The 16,747-nt window shown below is 36.0% G+C and overlaps 1 pseudogene; it reads left to right on the top strand.

Moving 5' to 3' along the window:
* Window positions 1-1,387: 1,387 nt before the first annotated feature.
* LOC122814190 lies at window positions 1,388-2,011 on the top strand (annotated as a pseudogene).
* Window positions 2,012-16,747: the final 14,736 nt, after the last annotated feature.

Below are 16,747 nucleotides of genomic sequence, written 5' to 3'. Positions count from 1 at the left end.
ATCAGCTTTCCCCATACTCCAGCCATCCATTTTTCTGGGTTCTTTTAAAATTTAGAATATTTTACCCCATGACTTCAATGGGCTATACTAATTGATTGAGTGCATGCTGAGTAGGACACTAGGTAGTTTGCATCTGTTTTAATTACTGGGGATATACCAGTAATGGCTTTATACTGTACCATAATATAAATTCTAATAATGTTGGTGTATCAGTTCATTTTTCATGCATTGAATTAGTGTTGTGGTGTATTAGAATGTATGTCAAAGCATGCAGTCATTAGGAGAGTACATTGGAGGTACCTGGGGTGCAGCAGGTACTCACACCAACTACCAGTGGACTGTGACCTAAGAAAAGCCAAAAAGGCCTGATAATTGCCTGGAAGATGACCTAAGTGGTTGGCTCTCATCTCACAGGGAACATATGGCCGGATAATAGTTATAACCTAGTGGAAAATGAATGTGTCAATAGATCTAGGTGAGGGATGATGTCTGCCAATTAATAGGATGTCCCCTTACTAACAGAGGTCAAACTAGGACCATTTTTCTGGTGCTTTCATTTTTTGATTGTTAAGTCATGGTTAGTGTTTATTTATTTATTTTTTAATTATTTTGCTTTAAATATTTATGTTTCGGTAAGAATGAATTTCATTTCTAGAGCACTAATTTTGAGGGTAGTGTTATTTTAGTAGCTATGTGTGTAAATTTTATGTCTGTAGTACAAATAATTGCACAGTGGTCTAATCTGAATCTCATCTGGAATGAATTTCTAGACCATCTGCACATCTTATCTGTCCAAGTAGGTTTTTCCTGAGATCTACCCACATACCAAAGGCATGCTGTTAAAGTTCTCACCCATCCCATTACCAGTGAGACTCTTACTGGTTGAATCAAATGATCACACTGCCCACTGTATAAAACAGTGGCACTACAAAAATCCCACTTTGTCAAAGCACTGAATTGCCATGGAAAAGCAACACTTACTTCTGGATTTTCCACCATGATTCAGTTATACCACCAAACTGGGCCTGCAGGGTGAGCGATTCTCTGTTAATCCAGGTGTTTTATCTCTCGCAGTAATAGGCGATGATCCATGAAGGGGTCAAGGCCTGGGGCAGGAAGAACCCTACAAAACTAGTGGCTGTAAAGTGTTTTCTTTTTTAGTGTTTCTACAGCTGCTAATCAAAAGAAATGTGAGATTTGACTTTTTTTTATCAAGGATCACAGCCAGGCACTCAAGCACAGAGCAATACTTCAAGTCAGACTATTGCAACCTCAGCAGCTGTTAAAAGGTGGGACTAATCCATTAGCAGACTCCACCCCATTTATGTGTCGTGGGATCATGTGCGTCATTATTGCTTGTCGCCATATGAATGTCTTGAGATTGAACATGGCTCTGCACTTCCATGAGGAAAACTTTCAGAATGTCTGGCAAGTGCTGGATGAGTTGAAGTTAGATGGGGGCTGGGAGCTATTTGTGGAGACCATGGGCATTAAAATATGCTTGTTGTATTGTGAGTAATCACGACTTTAAGAATATAAAGTTTTTGGATCTCTCAAAGAATGTTCCCCTGAACTGTGTACAAATGTCTACATGAATTTAGAATACAGAAAACAGTGGGATAGTTATGTTACAGAGTTGTGTGAAAAACTGGGAAGTGAAATTTCCTTTTCCTTTTTTTCTAATCAAGATTATGTATGTATTCATTAATGAAAATACCTGGAAATTAATGGACGCAAGATCTGGGTTATCCTAGTCTAAAGCATCACAGTGTCAGAGTGTCCAGAAAAATCTGGAATTGTCAGAGTACAGAGCTACAAACAAAGCCTGGCACTTGAAGATGATGGACAGTTGGGTACAAAAGTATACATGCCCTACTTCAATAATCCAGGTAGAACCATTCCAACATGGGTCATTAACTGGTCAGCCAAGACTGGAGCCCCTTTCTTTCTGATAAATATGCAGACGGCATGCAAAAATTACTCTACCTACCTCTCAGGGAAGAAAAAGTAACACTTTAATGAAAACTAAATTTACATTTTGTTTACAATCAAATTATCTCAAGTTGTTAAAGGAGCAATTATTAAAATGTACCTCCTCTTTCGGAAGAACAGCCTAATAACCATAACCAAGGTGGTGCTGCTTTGGGGAACCTTTGCTTAAAACTTTAGGACATGGGTACTGGCACTTTTTACAAACTTGTTATGGTTTATATAAAGGAAATCTCTGCCTTAGAACTGAAAAACATTTTTTTCAATCTATCTCTGTTTCTGACATATTTTAACATCTCAAAATCACTCTGACTGCTTCTTATAGAATTTTAATATGTTTTCACCAAAATGGCTGTCAATGCGGCTTGATATAGCAATGTGATCTTATTTTTATTTATGCCTTTCTCTTTCCCATAATTCATTTCAAGTCTGTTTTATATAAGTCATGCTAGACATAAGGAAGTAACAGTGTCTTCCCATTCCACTGACATATAATGAGATTAATGTCAGTCAATGTCATTTTATATACTGTCTGTAACCAAGACTGAGATTTTCTTCTTGAATGACCCTCATTTGTGTGTGTCTCAGGGCTTGTTTAGTATACTAAGGAATTATACAGCACAAACAAAACAGTTGCTAAACTGCAGGCCTTTGTTCAAAGTATCTTTTTGTAGTCCAAGATGAACTGACAGCCCCTCCCACTAGACTTTGGTAAATGTGCTGATACTTTACAAGAATTACAAAAAAATATTTTCTGACTTTTCTCTAAATGTCACAGACATCTTTGATACTACACTCAAGTTATCTTAAAATGTAAAGTAGTATAAACAACACATGTTTAAAGCTTAGTTTTTCAATACTGTGATGCTGCTTATGTAAATTTGCAAAAGATTTGACAGCTGTCTTTGAACCATTGACAAATCTAATTGCTCTGTTTTGCTTAGAAAGGCATGGCTGCATTGGAAGTAGCTGTGAATCAGGGTAAGTTCTCTTCCACTCTGCAGTAAAGACAATAGAAAACAGTTCACACCTCCCTGTCTTATTTACAGCAGGCTGAGCTGCTGACTACAAATTTCTCTATCTGTGGTATGTCATGCAGATGCAGACAAATTCCTCTGCAACTTATGAACATATGTGAGAAGTTAAGCTTAAAAAAAAGTGGATGATTTTTCCCTTCCTTTGATACCAATGTGAGGAAATGAAAGTTTTATAAAGTACAAGCAGGTGTCAGGTACCTATACAGTACTGGAATCATATTGTAGGTAGAAAAGTACCCTATGAGTTGAGTTTGACTGTAAGAGATGGTGGAGTTTTCCTTTAATTATTTGCGGTGTTTTAATTTGAAAGATAGTATTTGAAAATGCACCTAATATGCGATTATGCACATATCATGAGGTCTGTAGCTCCTTCCTGCAGCTCAAATCCAGTGTCATAAATGTGGCCCAGTGAAAAATTGTATACAGCTAGTGATTGAGTTACTCAGGTTGGGAAACATAGTGGTTAATGTATTTAACTTTTAGACACAAGGTGCAGGATTTTATTCTTACATGGGGTAATTGGCTAGGCTTAAAATGGCCTACAAGGACAGTTAGCCTAGTAATAAACCATGAAGATATAAACAAGCAGACTGCAACTCCAGGAAGCCAGCAAGCCATCCAGTCACTCCAAGAAGTCAGCAAGCAAGCCAGCAAGTCAATCAGCCCAGAAAGGACTCCAACCAGTCCTGCAAAGACTGTGATTCTAGTAATAAGCTGAAGTAGTGTTTTATGGCTTTAATTTTTTAGAAAGTGTGAATATTATGCGTAATTTCAGTTTCTACTTTTTTAATGTTGAGAGATCAATGGGCGCACTGTACAGTATTCAAATCTGTACTGGTCATGCTGGGATTTGTAAATAGTAGGTTTTCAAAGGTATAATATATATATATATATATATATATATATATATATATATATATATATATATGTGTGTGTGTGTATTTTTTTTTTGTATAGATCTACAATGGTAGGACTTTATACATTTCTGCTGACTTTAGCAGATCCAAAAAAGTTTTAAAATGTGAAGATAACAAGTCTAAGATGACTTTCCTGCTTAGTTTAGCAGAACCATATCAGTGGTAAGCCAGAATGGAAATCAAACCAGAAGTAGGCAAAAATCAGGCAGCAACTGAATGTGCCAAAAGGCAAAAGAAAGAATATAAGAATGAGCATCAGATGAGAAGGCAAGAAACATGGAAAAGACATAAATATAGTTGCAAGTACAGAAAACTCCTGGAACAATTTCAAGTTGATCAGGATCTAATGCAGGAGTGGTTGAGGAGAGGTTAATTTAGACCAAAAGATGAAAGGTTAATAATAGTGATCCAGGACTGTGAACTGCATACCCACTGGTTTACAAAGTCCATTGAAGAAGTAGGAGAAACAGACAAATGCAGTTTCTGTAAAACAGTCATACATGTTGTTACTGGGTGCAATGAACTAATGGCAGAGGATCTATATTCTGAAAATCATAATGTGGCAAGACTGTTGCACTTGTGATTGTGCAAACATTGCAATAATTAAGTAGTTGAAAAGCATTGGAACATGATCCATAAAACATTATAGAGAATGGTGAAGTTTGCATTGCATGGGATCACCCATTACTAATAATTAAAAAAAATAGATGTGAGAAAACCAGATATAGTAGTCCATGAAAAGAAGAAAAAAGTAGCATTGATCATTGAAACTGCTACACCCAGTGATTACAGTGTCTTATGTACAGGGAAACACAAAGTCATAAAATACCAGGATTTGCAGGCAGAAATGGGGCGATGTGAAAGAAGGATACCAAGACAGTTCTAATAGTAGTAGAAGCTATGGGTCTTATAAAAAAGAATTTACAGTTGTATTTAGATATGCCAGTGATACACATAACTGCATATGAATTGTGAAAGTCAGTTCTGGACACATTGCCAGTGCTGTGTACAGCACTTGTGGATAACATTGAAACAATAATGGGGTTCATTCCCATTTAGGTATTAGTAAACCCAAAAGACTTGGAGAAATTAAACCATCATAAACATACACTTATTTCCAATTGTTATAGAGTACTTTTTCAAAGAAGAAAGGATGATGAATGGCCTTTCGGACTTCTATGAAAACCATGATGAATCTGCACAGGCCATATCACAACACATTTTGAAAAGCACTCTATGCACAGGAGCAGCATAGAATTTGAAAATCTCTTAAGGCATATACCAACAAGTTGGCTGTCACTCCTGGCAGCCATTGAGATAGGAGTAGTAAAAAATCTGTCAGTGTTCCAGTCATATTCCTTCTCCCAGGGAAGAGAGTAGACCCCCCCCCCCCACAGATAAGACTTTTCAGACAATTAGCATAGTGAGAATACATTACTTATTCTGCCCCAGTACTGTTTGCACTTTCTCAGTGCTGTTCTCATTCATTTCAATGAACACATAAGTAAATAAGAAAAAGCAGCACTTGCTGCCATGGAGACAGCTTCTAAAATGTTTCTCAAGAAAAAACTGCAGACGAGTTGGTGAAACACTTGGGGCACTTATGAACTCAATAGATTGCACTTCTTTTAACAAGCTGAAAAGAGACTCCATCATGTTGTTGGAGACAGCAGTCAAGTACTTTACAGCGTCAAAGCTATTTTTAACTGAATCTTTTGTATTTAGTGTGTTACTCAATGTAACGAGTGCCCTGAGTCTGCAGGACACAGATGAAGACAATCTTTTTTCAGGACTATTGAACAATCAAGCCCTTTCCTCAAGAATTATGTACTACAGGCTAATTACCAGGAGAAAAGTGGCTGAAGCTTTTCAGAAAATGGCCTGAGCTGACTGCACTATATCTTGTAATTACTAGGGCATTATCTATACCAACATCCAATGCATTTACAGAGAGAGTTTTTTCCTCTGGTTAAAAATAAATGGACAGATGTGAGAAATTGTTGCAGTGTGGACTTGTTAAAAGGTGAGCTAATGTTGGCTGTAAATTACTAGAAGAAATGCAGTAGTTTTTATTCAAATAGTATATAAAACTGAGCACTTTTTCATGCCATCAAATCAAATGCAAAGTTTTATTTGCTTGTAGAATGCAGTATGTAGATTTTTTTAGAATAGTTATGGTTAGTGTAATAAGTAAATATTAGTTTTTGTTTTAATTTGCAATCAATGTACTCTGTTTAATTATGCATATTCATACAATTTTAGTGTGCTTGTGTTGTGTGCAGTATGTAGATTTTTTAGTTTTTTTGTTCAGGATAGTTATGTTAGTGTGACATACATGATCTACAGTATTTTGCTTTTTTAAATAAACATACTTGTCTGGTTAATATGAATGGTTTATTTTTAGATAGGTTTACTTACTGTTATAGCTGAGCAATGTGTGTGTGTGTGTGTGTGTGTGTGTGTGTGTGTGTGTGTGTGTGTGTGTGTGTGTGTGTGTGTGTGTGTGTGTGTGTGTGTGTGTGTGTGTGTGTGTGTGTGTGTGTGTGTTTGCAGTAATGCTTCACTTTTACTGTTAACATTGCATAATTTAAATGGTTTGTGTGAGATTTCAGTATGCTATAATAATTTTATGCTGCTGTACCCATAACTGTATCTCTTTCACCACTCCTGTGGTGATGTCATGGGTAGAGGTTGTGGCCAGTGTTATTCTGACCACTTCCCCATGCCTCGCTTTGGCCTGCTTTAAAGGTGGCAACCTACATGCTGTAGATGATTTAGCTTTCATGTTATATTTTAAGTAGGTGTGTATGACACCCCATTCAGTTACAGCTCCTTGCCTTGCACCCACTTTGAGTCAGATAAGGCTCCTTCTCCCCTCTTTTATCCTAAAATTGATTTGGGGTAATCAGGGAATGAATAAATGAATAAGTCTGTAAAGACTGCTTTTTAATTTAGTAAAAAGGAAAAAAAATCAATCCATATTTCAGTTTTATTTATGCTTATTTGTTAAATTAACCATAGACTTTGGTGTAATGGACTTTTGGTGGATTAAAGTGTTTTTGGGGTGTCGTTTTCTATATTTTTTTGTTAGTAATTTACAGGTATTGAGCATGTCTGATTGATTTACTGATATTTTTATAGATATGATGATGTGCCAAGGGTTGAAGATAAACAGTAGATGATGTGCTGAAGATTGTATATGTTTTTGGTTGTATACCAAGCATATAAAGAAACAAACATATATCCACTCATTGTAACAGATATGTGTTACCATCACAATTATCATAACTCATATCTATAGTCTTATATATGCAGTATAATGTTATGGATTTCAGAATAAGTTATAATTATGAAAATAATAGCAAAATATGAATAACATAATGGACAGATGCATATGTATAAGAGGAAATAAACTAAAAAAAAAGGAAATGTGAAAAGTTATGTTGTATTAAAATATTCAGATCAAATATAGCTCACTGATGTAGAAGTAGGATTTCTGTGTAAAGCACTGTCAGTCCAGATTCAGTGGGAGCTTGCTGCCCAGACCCTGTGAGAGGATGCTTGTCCACCTAGTGTAAAGCCCGTGTATCATGTGCTGGGATATTGCCATCAGCTGTTATGAGACTGCATACTAGAAGAGAGAAGCCAAATATAAACATACTGAAAAAAGCATATTTTTGTTGGCAGACAGCAGAATGTCTACCTGCTGACCGATATGATCTGCAGACTACATTATATGTCTGATAACCAGGTAGTAAGGGGTTAAGGAAATGAGAAAATGTATATTTTCCTATATAGCTGAAAGATGCAATTACATTTTCTGTCTAGAGGGTTGATGGGCCAATATAAAATTCTCAGGGAGTCTTTTTTATGTTAATTTAAGTTAGAAAACAAAATAAATCCAGTCATTAGTGTGCAGTTTAACTTAAGTAATCTGAAATACTTTTGACAATAATTCACTTAGGAATGCTTTCCTTTACAGCTACAGAATCATTTAAATAAACTAATAGAAAGAAACAATTTTCAGACTTTAATAGCTGACATCCCTTATGATTGTTAAAATTAATAGGTATAAATGTATGCCTACATATGACTTTTAAGGTGCTAGCAGATATATGCAATGATCATTTTAGGGTTCTGCTGAATAGATGCTTTCCAAATGTGGTTATACAAACTGTTTGTGACAGAGTTTTATACACTACTGTTGTGCAATCCCAGAGTCATAGGTTCATAGGTTCATAGTTAGGTACTAGGCTATCGGCCCAAGGGCCTACGTAAGCCTAGCCAACAAGGTTCCCTGGCTTACGCCACCCAAGAAAGTTATTTTCCTGTGCCACTGTCGAGCAGAGACACAGAAGTGATCCTTGGGGTGTATTTCCTATTTCCCATCCACTCATCAAGACTTTTCTTGAAGAGTGCTAATGAAGAACTTTGCTTGACATAGATGGGTAGCCTGTTCCAGAGTATGGGAAGTCTCAGGGACAGGAATCTATCCCTCCAGCATGTCCTGTTTATAGTGGTGACAAGGTTTAGGTCCCTAGAGCATGTAGCTCGGAGAGATTGGGATTTCTTTAGGTGTAGCATATCCAGCAAAGCTTTGGGTTTGACATAGCTTTATATGTTAGCAGAGATCACCTCGGAGTAGGTGATATGCTATGGAAGAAAGATGGAGTTTTCTGAGATGGTCAGTGTAGGGCATTTGTTTGAGGCCAGTAATCCTCTTTGTGATGTACTTCTGTGGCTTTTCCAGCTGCTGCAGATGTCTTGTGAGGTACATTCCAAAAGGGGCATTGTACTCTATAATGGGTCTAATGAGTGTCGAGTAGAGGGGAACAATAACCTCGTTTTTCCTGGATGAGAACCCTTTTATGATGAGCTGTGCCATGTAGAAGGACTTCCTGACTACTGTGGCGATGTGACTATCAAAGGAGAGACTACTGTCCACCTGTTTCCCAAGGTCTCTTATCACACATTCAGTGTTAAGTAGATTGCTGCCTATGTGGTAGTTCATGGGTACAGAGTTTTTACCAAAGGGGATGACACTGCACTTTTTGGCACTGAGCTTGAGTTCATGGCTTTGACACCAGGCATCTGTCTCAGCGAGGCCCTTCTGTAGGATGTCCACATCATTTGGGGCCTTGACTATGGCTCCTAGTTTGCAGTCATCTGTGAACTTCGTTAGCCAGAGGCCTTCTGTGTTAGCCTGTACTTCATAGAAGTAGATACTAAACAGGAGAGGTCTGAGGACTGAACCCAGTGGTACTCAACTTGACACTGGTTTGAGGTCAGATTTGGAGTCTGCAACTTCTACAGTGTGGGTTCTGTCAGTGAGCCAGTTGGCAACCCATGTTGTGATGTAGGGATTTATACCTAGTTTAGTGAGTTTAGCTGTAATTTCAGAATGGGGGATGGTGTTGAAATCCTTGGCAAGGTCAAGCTAGGCTGTCTGAACCACCTTACTCTCATCTACGGCTTTGGTGACTGCCTCAAAGAAGTCGATCAGGTTTAGGAGGCATGATCTGCCTTTCACAAACCCGAACTGGGTGGGATCCAGAGTTTGGAGATTACCAATGTCTTTGTTTATGAGTTCCATGATGATACATTCCATGGCCTTGCAGACCAGGGTCATCAGGCTAATAGGGCAATAGTTCCTAGGATCAGTGGTGGCTCCCCTTTTGTGGAGTGAGATAACTGTTCCTGTGCACCATTCAGTGGGCACAAAGCCTGATGCGAGGCTATTAATGAACATGGTGCTTAGGTGGGGAGCCAGTTCATTCTGAAGTTCATGTAAAATGCAGCCTGGGATGTTGTCCGGTCCCATGCATGCTGTGTTTTTTGGCTTTAGAGAGTCAGCATATATCATCATGAAGTGTGGGGGTGCAGGGAAGGCTTGCTTCCCATCAAAAAATATTCAAATCTTTGCGATTCAAAGTATTTTGAATTTTAATCTTTTTCATTCTAACTGACTCAAGGCCTGCAAAATTTATGAGCACTGCTGGTGACGCCCTGCTGGGTGAGGAAATTAAATCTATTTTTTTGTTTGTTTGTTTTTGTTTTCTGTGAGTTCCTTAAACGAATAGAGTTGCTTTCTGTTCTACCGGTTCCATTTTGTTTTCTGTTATAAGAAATTTGCTTGGCTTGATGTTTTTGTTCTATGTGGCAGATAGATGCTTAAATTACCTAGGCTGCACATTCCATGTTTTTTTTTCCATTGGTTAATTTGCTTTCTGTATCTTTGTCTTTTTGAAAAACAAGGCTTGTAAAAACTACAAGCACTGTTGGTGACTCCCTGCTGGTTATTTCTCTCACACACCCTCCCATTCATTGATTCACTGCTTTTTAAACTTGGTGATTTTCATTTGCCCAACCATACTGTAAATTGAGTTTTATAAGCTCCTTTCTTTCTAAACTGTTGGTTATAACTTTAATTATTTATTTGCCTTTCCTTGTGCTTATTTTGAAAAAAAAGTGCATTTTGCCTCTCATTCCCTGGGATTCACTAATCTTCCATGCAAGAATAAGTTATTCCTGCATGGAAATGACCATTTAAGACCAACACGACAGCGTGCCATGCATAGTAATGAAGGCGCACTGCTTCTGGTCCTAAATGGACATGGAGCAAGGAAGAGTGCAGGGGTTGTGTCTGAGAGCAGAGCTCTCACAATACACATGCCCCTGCAGTCAGGAAGTGCCGCTCGGCAATTAAAATGAGCGAGAACGCTCATAGAAGGCTGCATACCTCCCAGCTGTACAAATCATCACAGAATGTCTTGATTTGTCACCCATACAGCACCCCACCTGTCATGGCAAATCACTGGGATGATCTCAGGATTGAAGTTGGTAAATAATGGCATACATTTCAGTGTCAGACTTCCAATCCATCAGAAAACGTATATTAAAACAAACCTGTTACACTAGAAACTTTCCCAAGTTATAAGAGCAATAATTAAAATATGTCCATAGTTGGACCTCATGTTGTCAACCTTTGTCCAGATAATGTGCATGAAGAGGTTGAGAGGTATGGGGGATTGCTAGGATGTCTGCCATATGTGCAGATGCACACAGAAATCCAAAGCAATAAGTGAAACCTGTCCCTTCCTAGAGAAAATAGCAGTAGAGAATTTTTTTTTTATCACACAGATTAAATTTAACCATAGGTCCATGGGTTTGCCCATTGCTTAGCTATGCATACTGTAGCTTAAATAGTACAAGAAGATAAATAGCAAGATACATTCAATTGAAGCAGTACTGCAAAAGTGTAGTGGTCAGAGTGTTAACTTTGTGAGCAGTCATTCCCAGTTCGATTCTCACTTAGTAAATTCCATTTTTCATGTGAAATCACTTTATGAACATGTTGTTGCTGTATAACCTACTAAATAACATATATTTGTGAACTGGAGTACTGCATTAAGTGCAGATGTGAATTGTCATTGTAATAATGTGGTAAAATCCACAGATAAACACAAGTACCCCATACAGTATACGTACACATGAATCAGGGATACTGAATGAAGGTATAATGTGTAATGAATGATAAATCCATAGAGTGTCCAAATCTACCACTTTCACAAGATCCCTGTTTAATTTTTGTCTAAATCAGTGTGGGGTAAGTGGGAGTAAGCAGTTTTAAACAGTAGTAAGTGGGTTTAAGCCCATATGCATGGGGGTAAGCAATGTGCACACAGGTTAAGCCATTTTAAAGATGTCTGTAAGCATATTTAACCAGACGTTAGCATTGCTTACCATTCCGCAAACCCACTTACAACTGATTAAAAGTGCGTTAATCACTCTGTATCCAACAGCCGCTGTTCTGCCCAGCAACAAAACAACCCTGCAGGTCTTGCACCCAGGACCCTGTACAATATAGTCACAGCAGTTAACCAGTAAGCCATCACAGCAGTACATTAAATTGATGTATCCCCAAACAGATCCTCACTATAACAAAATCACAATTTACATGTGAAAGGAATCTATATACAGTTTTATGTTGTATAACCTACTACATAACATAAATATGTGAACTGGAGTACTGCAGTAAGTCCAAATGTGAGGTGTCATTGTAATAAAGTGATGAAATCCCCCAGTAAACACAAGGACCCTATACAGGGTATGTACATATGAATCATGGATACTAAAGAAATATATGACATGTAATGAATGATAAATCAATGCCAAACAGCCAATAGTGTGCAAATTTAAAAATAAGCAACCTAAGCATTGCACACCCCTGCTTACGCTTACTATGTGTAAGCAATGTGTAGGCCAGCAAAATCAGTCCTCCCATTGGTATACCCCTTTAAGCAATGCCAACCTTTGGTAAGCATGTTTGCCCATGGGTTAGCATTTTCAAAACCATCCAATCATGGAAAAGTAAAGGAATTTGGCCCTATTTATACCCCCACAGGTGGGAATGCATCTCATAACTGGTTGCAGCTTTTGCCTGCAGGCACTATGGCCGGTGTGGAAGAAGGATCGCTCTTCCAGGTGCAGTGCTGGGGCATCCAGGAGTCCAAAGTCATGGCAAGACTCCTCGTTAAAGACCATGAACAGACCATTCCAAGATGGCCGCCGACTAGTCTAGTCCTTACTCTCTGAGCTCCTCACAGCTATTTAACTTTTGTTTTTTTTTACAACTTTACATCAACCTTTTTCCTCAAATTTTTATACTAAAAGATTTTATAAATCTTTTTCTACGCATTTGGATTATTTTTTCTTCTGGAATTATTATCCTGGGATTTATTTTACCTCAGAACATTCTTGGTCTCTCTGCTGCTGGGACTCCTACTGCTCCAGTCTGTTCCTGGTTCCTGGTATCCTGTTAACTGCATTCCATTTCTGGGCATGGCTACAAAATCTGACTCCATGGAGACTCAGCCTACAAAGGCCAAATATACTTCAATGCTCTCTCCTGAAAAGATTCAGGTTCAAAAGACTGAAATCATCTAGACAACCTACAGAAACTTTTAATGTAAGTAATAAAGATTTAAATGGCTCAAATTTCCTTTTAGAAGAACTAAAAATAGCATTAAAACCAATCCAAAGTGCTATACAAAACTTTTCAGATCAGTTTGCAGACTTTAGTAAATCTTTAAAGCAAATAAACGATAGTATTGTTACTATTGAAAATAAAATCTTAGCTTTGGAGGTTAAAACAGACTTATTGGAAAGTGACTTTAAATCTAGAGATAAAACTGTTTCAGATTTACAAGCTAAAATATTGGATCTGGAAGCCAGGAGTCGAAGAAATAACATCATTATTCGTGGTTTACCTGAATCTTATGACAATAAAAACTTGCTATCTGTGACTAAAAATATCTTTGAAACACTGTTAAATTGTGAAGCTTCTTCAAAATCTATAATTGTAGAGAGAGCACACAGAGCACTGCGTACAAAGCAAGATTCTTCCACACCAAGGTTAATTTATACTAAGTTACTAAACTTTCAAGACACTTTCCAGATCCTAGAAACTGCTAAAACAAAGAAACAATTCATATGGAAGTCTCACAAACTATCATTTTCCCAAGATCTTCCTGCACAGATCAAATTAAATAGACAAAAACTAGCCCCCTATTGTGCTGACTTGATAAAAAGAGGGATTAGATTTCGAATGGCATATCCTAATACCTTGTCTTTCACAGCTAATGACAAAAGATTTGTATGTTCAGATCCTAAAGATGCAAAAGACATTTTTCTTAAAACATTTAAAAAGCTTCCTGACACTGTATCTTAATATTCTACTGTTAAAGAACTACAATAAGGTTTGATCTTTTCTTTTCTTTAATCTGACAGTATTTGTGTTACATGATTTGTAATTCTGGTGTGACATATTTTATTACCTTAAGAACTTGTCATGTAATTTACACATGATGGATTTGGTGTGACAGTGTGCAGTGACAGGATATATGCTTGTTAGATTTGTGTGGATTAATAGAAGCATTTAAATTCCTGTATTTACTTTTTTCTCTTTCTCTCACATATGCTTGCTGTGTAAATAGATAATATGTTAATTTTACTACAAGCTTTGGAGTTACAGCCTTCTGTGTAAGCTAAATGATTTTTGGAGGGAAAACATTCCATCTCAACATTCTAGCAAGAAAATCTTCCCTCAGAGTTCCAGCTGATGCTCTGCATGAACATGCACACTACAGTCTCTCTGAGATGGATGGTGATGTCATCATTTGTGAGGAAAGAAGGACAGTGTCAAATACACAAGTCTGCTTGTTTTCAACAAGTATTCAATAGCACTAACTTTTAATAGATCTGGCTATTATTTAAAGTGTTTTCTCTTCATAAATGAAGGTTGCTTTTAAATTTAAACAGATTCATGTCACATAATATATTCAGTGACTTTTAGTGTGTCTGCATGACTTCAAAGCAAGCTGCTACTTTCATAAAGCAGAGTGAAAATGTTTCTGGAAACAAATGAACAGGTTAGTTTTATATATTAAAATTCTAAAGGATGTGTAAAGAAATGAACATATTTTCCTATTCAGAATATTTTTTCATACAATATTTTATATTATACTGAAGTGTTTAATTTGACAAATGTTACAAAGTATACCTGTTCATATGAAAGTTTCATGTTCTTTCTATGCTCTGCTCTCTCTCTTCTCAGAGGCTGGATGTGATATTTATGATTAGTAGTTTATGTTTAAGAAAGCCTTTACTTATTTGAAAGGTTTGAAATAACTATCTTTAATATGATTAGCTGAATCTACATGTATATATTTAAGCCCTTAGATTTACTGCATTTAGCTTGCTTGTTTCTGTTTTAATTAGATGTTCAAAATGTTTACTCTAAAAGCCTTGTCTTTTCATGCTGTTTTGCTATGTTACATCTATAGCTTAGAAGAATATTATGGCTACATAATCTAACAGAGTCATTAGTAAAATATTCAAAAGTAGATTTAAAATTATATGTATGCACATTGTTGTACATTCAGTCCAATATATATGATGCTGTTTAAGTTACTATTTAATAATATAATTATACTTTATTCATGTATATTAACTAGTGTTAAAACCTTACAGCTTATAATATTTCATTTTGAATAGTTCCTGTACTATTATTATCTAGTTAATAGATGCATCTCCAGACTGAATTGTTTTTCATTTTGAGATATGGTTGCTTGGTAGTTGTTTTTTGCTTTATTTGAACTATAACTAAATACTCATTCTACAGGTATTAGTGCTTTTATCATACTAATGGTCATATTGATTAATGAAATTATCACTAAAGTATTAAAGAAGGTTCAGTAGATAGTGCATGACTATTATCTTTAGTTTAGTAATGCTATGCTTATTTACTTATATTATAATGTTACCAGTTGGTTTTGTTATACTTATATATGTTATCTTACATATCTTTCAGTTTTTTAATTGTATTACTTCTTATGATAGAGTGTTCTAGTTAAGCAGAGTGTGATTTATTTATTATTTACTTGTTTCTCTTTCTCTTGAAATACTTGAGGAAATACATTTAATCACTATAAATTTCAATTTAAGGATAGGAGCTTTAGATTAGTATTAGAAGTAGGGATTAAGCATGTTGGACGTCTTGAAATTAGTTAATTTTGTATATATTTTTAGTAGTATTACTCGGACTTTATGTTATGTTAGGCTTCCTTTGAGTAATTTGTATTCTAACTTGAGGTTATTATTATCTATAATTACAATGTTTTTGTCATGTTCTTCTGCTCTTCCTTTATCACAGGGGGATTGGTGGATAGGCACTAGGGTTAGGATAAAGGTTATTATTATACATTTCATGGTTCTTAAAAAAACTTTTTTCTTTTTTTTTCAACAAATGTTATTTGATGACTTGCTTGAATACTTAAAGACTGTTTTTTCTTTTATTTTTTTAATTCTTCTTTTTAATGTTGTGTTGGATTTGCACCTTGAGTTCACTTTTATAGCATCAATAATGATTATACTTGTAGAATATGCCTGTTGACATAATTTTAGATTCTTGGAATGTTAGAGGCATTCAAGATAAAGCGAAAAAGTCACTATTATTTCATATGATCTTTAAATCACAGGCTAACATTTGTTTTATTCAAGAGACCCATATTTCACGTATTGATTGGAATAAATAGTTAAAAAAAAATGGATCAAAAAGATTATAGCTTCAGGTGACTCATCTAACTGCAAAGGTGTAGCTATAATCATTAAACAAAAATTCATTGGGAATATTATTGATGAGAAATTTGATTATGAGGGGAGGTGGTGCTTATTTACCGCTTCTATTGCTGGTTTGGACAAACCCTTATTAATTTTAAATCTATATGGCCCATGTAATTCACAACATTTGTTCATTTTAAAAATTTACAATATTCTTGCATCCTATAAGGATCATCATATTATAGTGGGTGGTGACTGGAATGCAGTTATAAACCCTGTAATTGATCGTTCCTCCACTGTCACCTATAATCTTCAATCTACTCTGGCTATAAATAATTTGATGACAGAATATAATTTAATAGATCCCTCCGCACTGTTAAAAATATAAACAAGAATGATATATATACTTATTATTCTAAGTGCTATCATTCGTGGTCCAGATTAGACTTCTTTCTAATTTCAGATTATATTTCAAAATATATTGTGGACTTTACTACAGAACCCAGATTCTTTTCGGATCACTCAAGAATTTCACTAAAATTGAACATAAAACCCAATATCAAAAATAAAACTATGTTTAATAAGTGGACCTTAAATAATAACTTATTGTCAAATGAAGATATTTGCAAACAAGCTTCAGAAATCCTAAATGAAATGGTGAATAGTCTTGAATCATCAGACATT

This window comes from Protopterus annectens, chromosome 10.part0 (genome assembly GCF_019279795.1).
Source record: "Protopterus annectens isolate FY-2018-M chromosome 10.part0, PAN1.0, whole genome shotgun sequence".
Taxonomy (NCBI): domain Eukaryota; kingdom Metazoa; phylum Chordata; order Ceratodontiformes; family Protopteridae; genus Protopterus; species Protopterus annectens.
The sequence above is the reverse complement of the archived record's forward strand: the minus strand, read 5'-3'. Positions and strand labels throughout refer to the sequence as shown.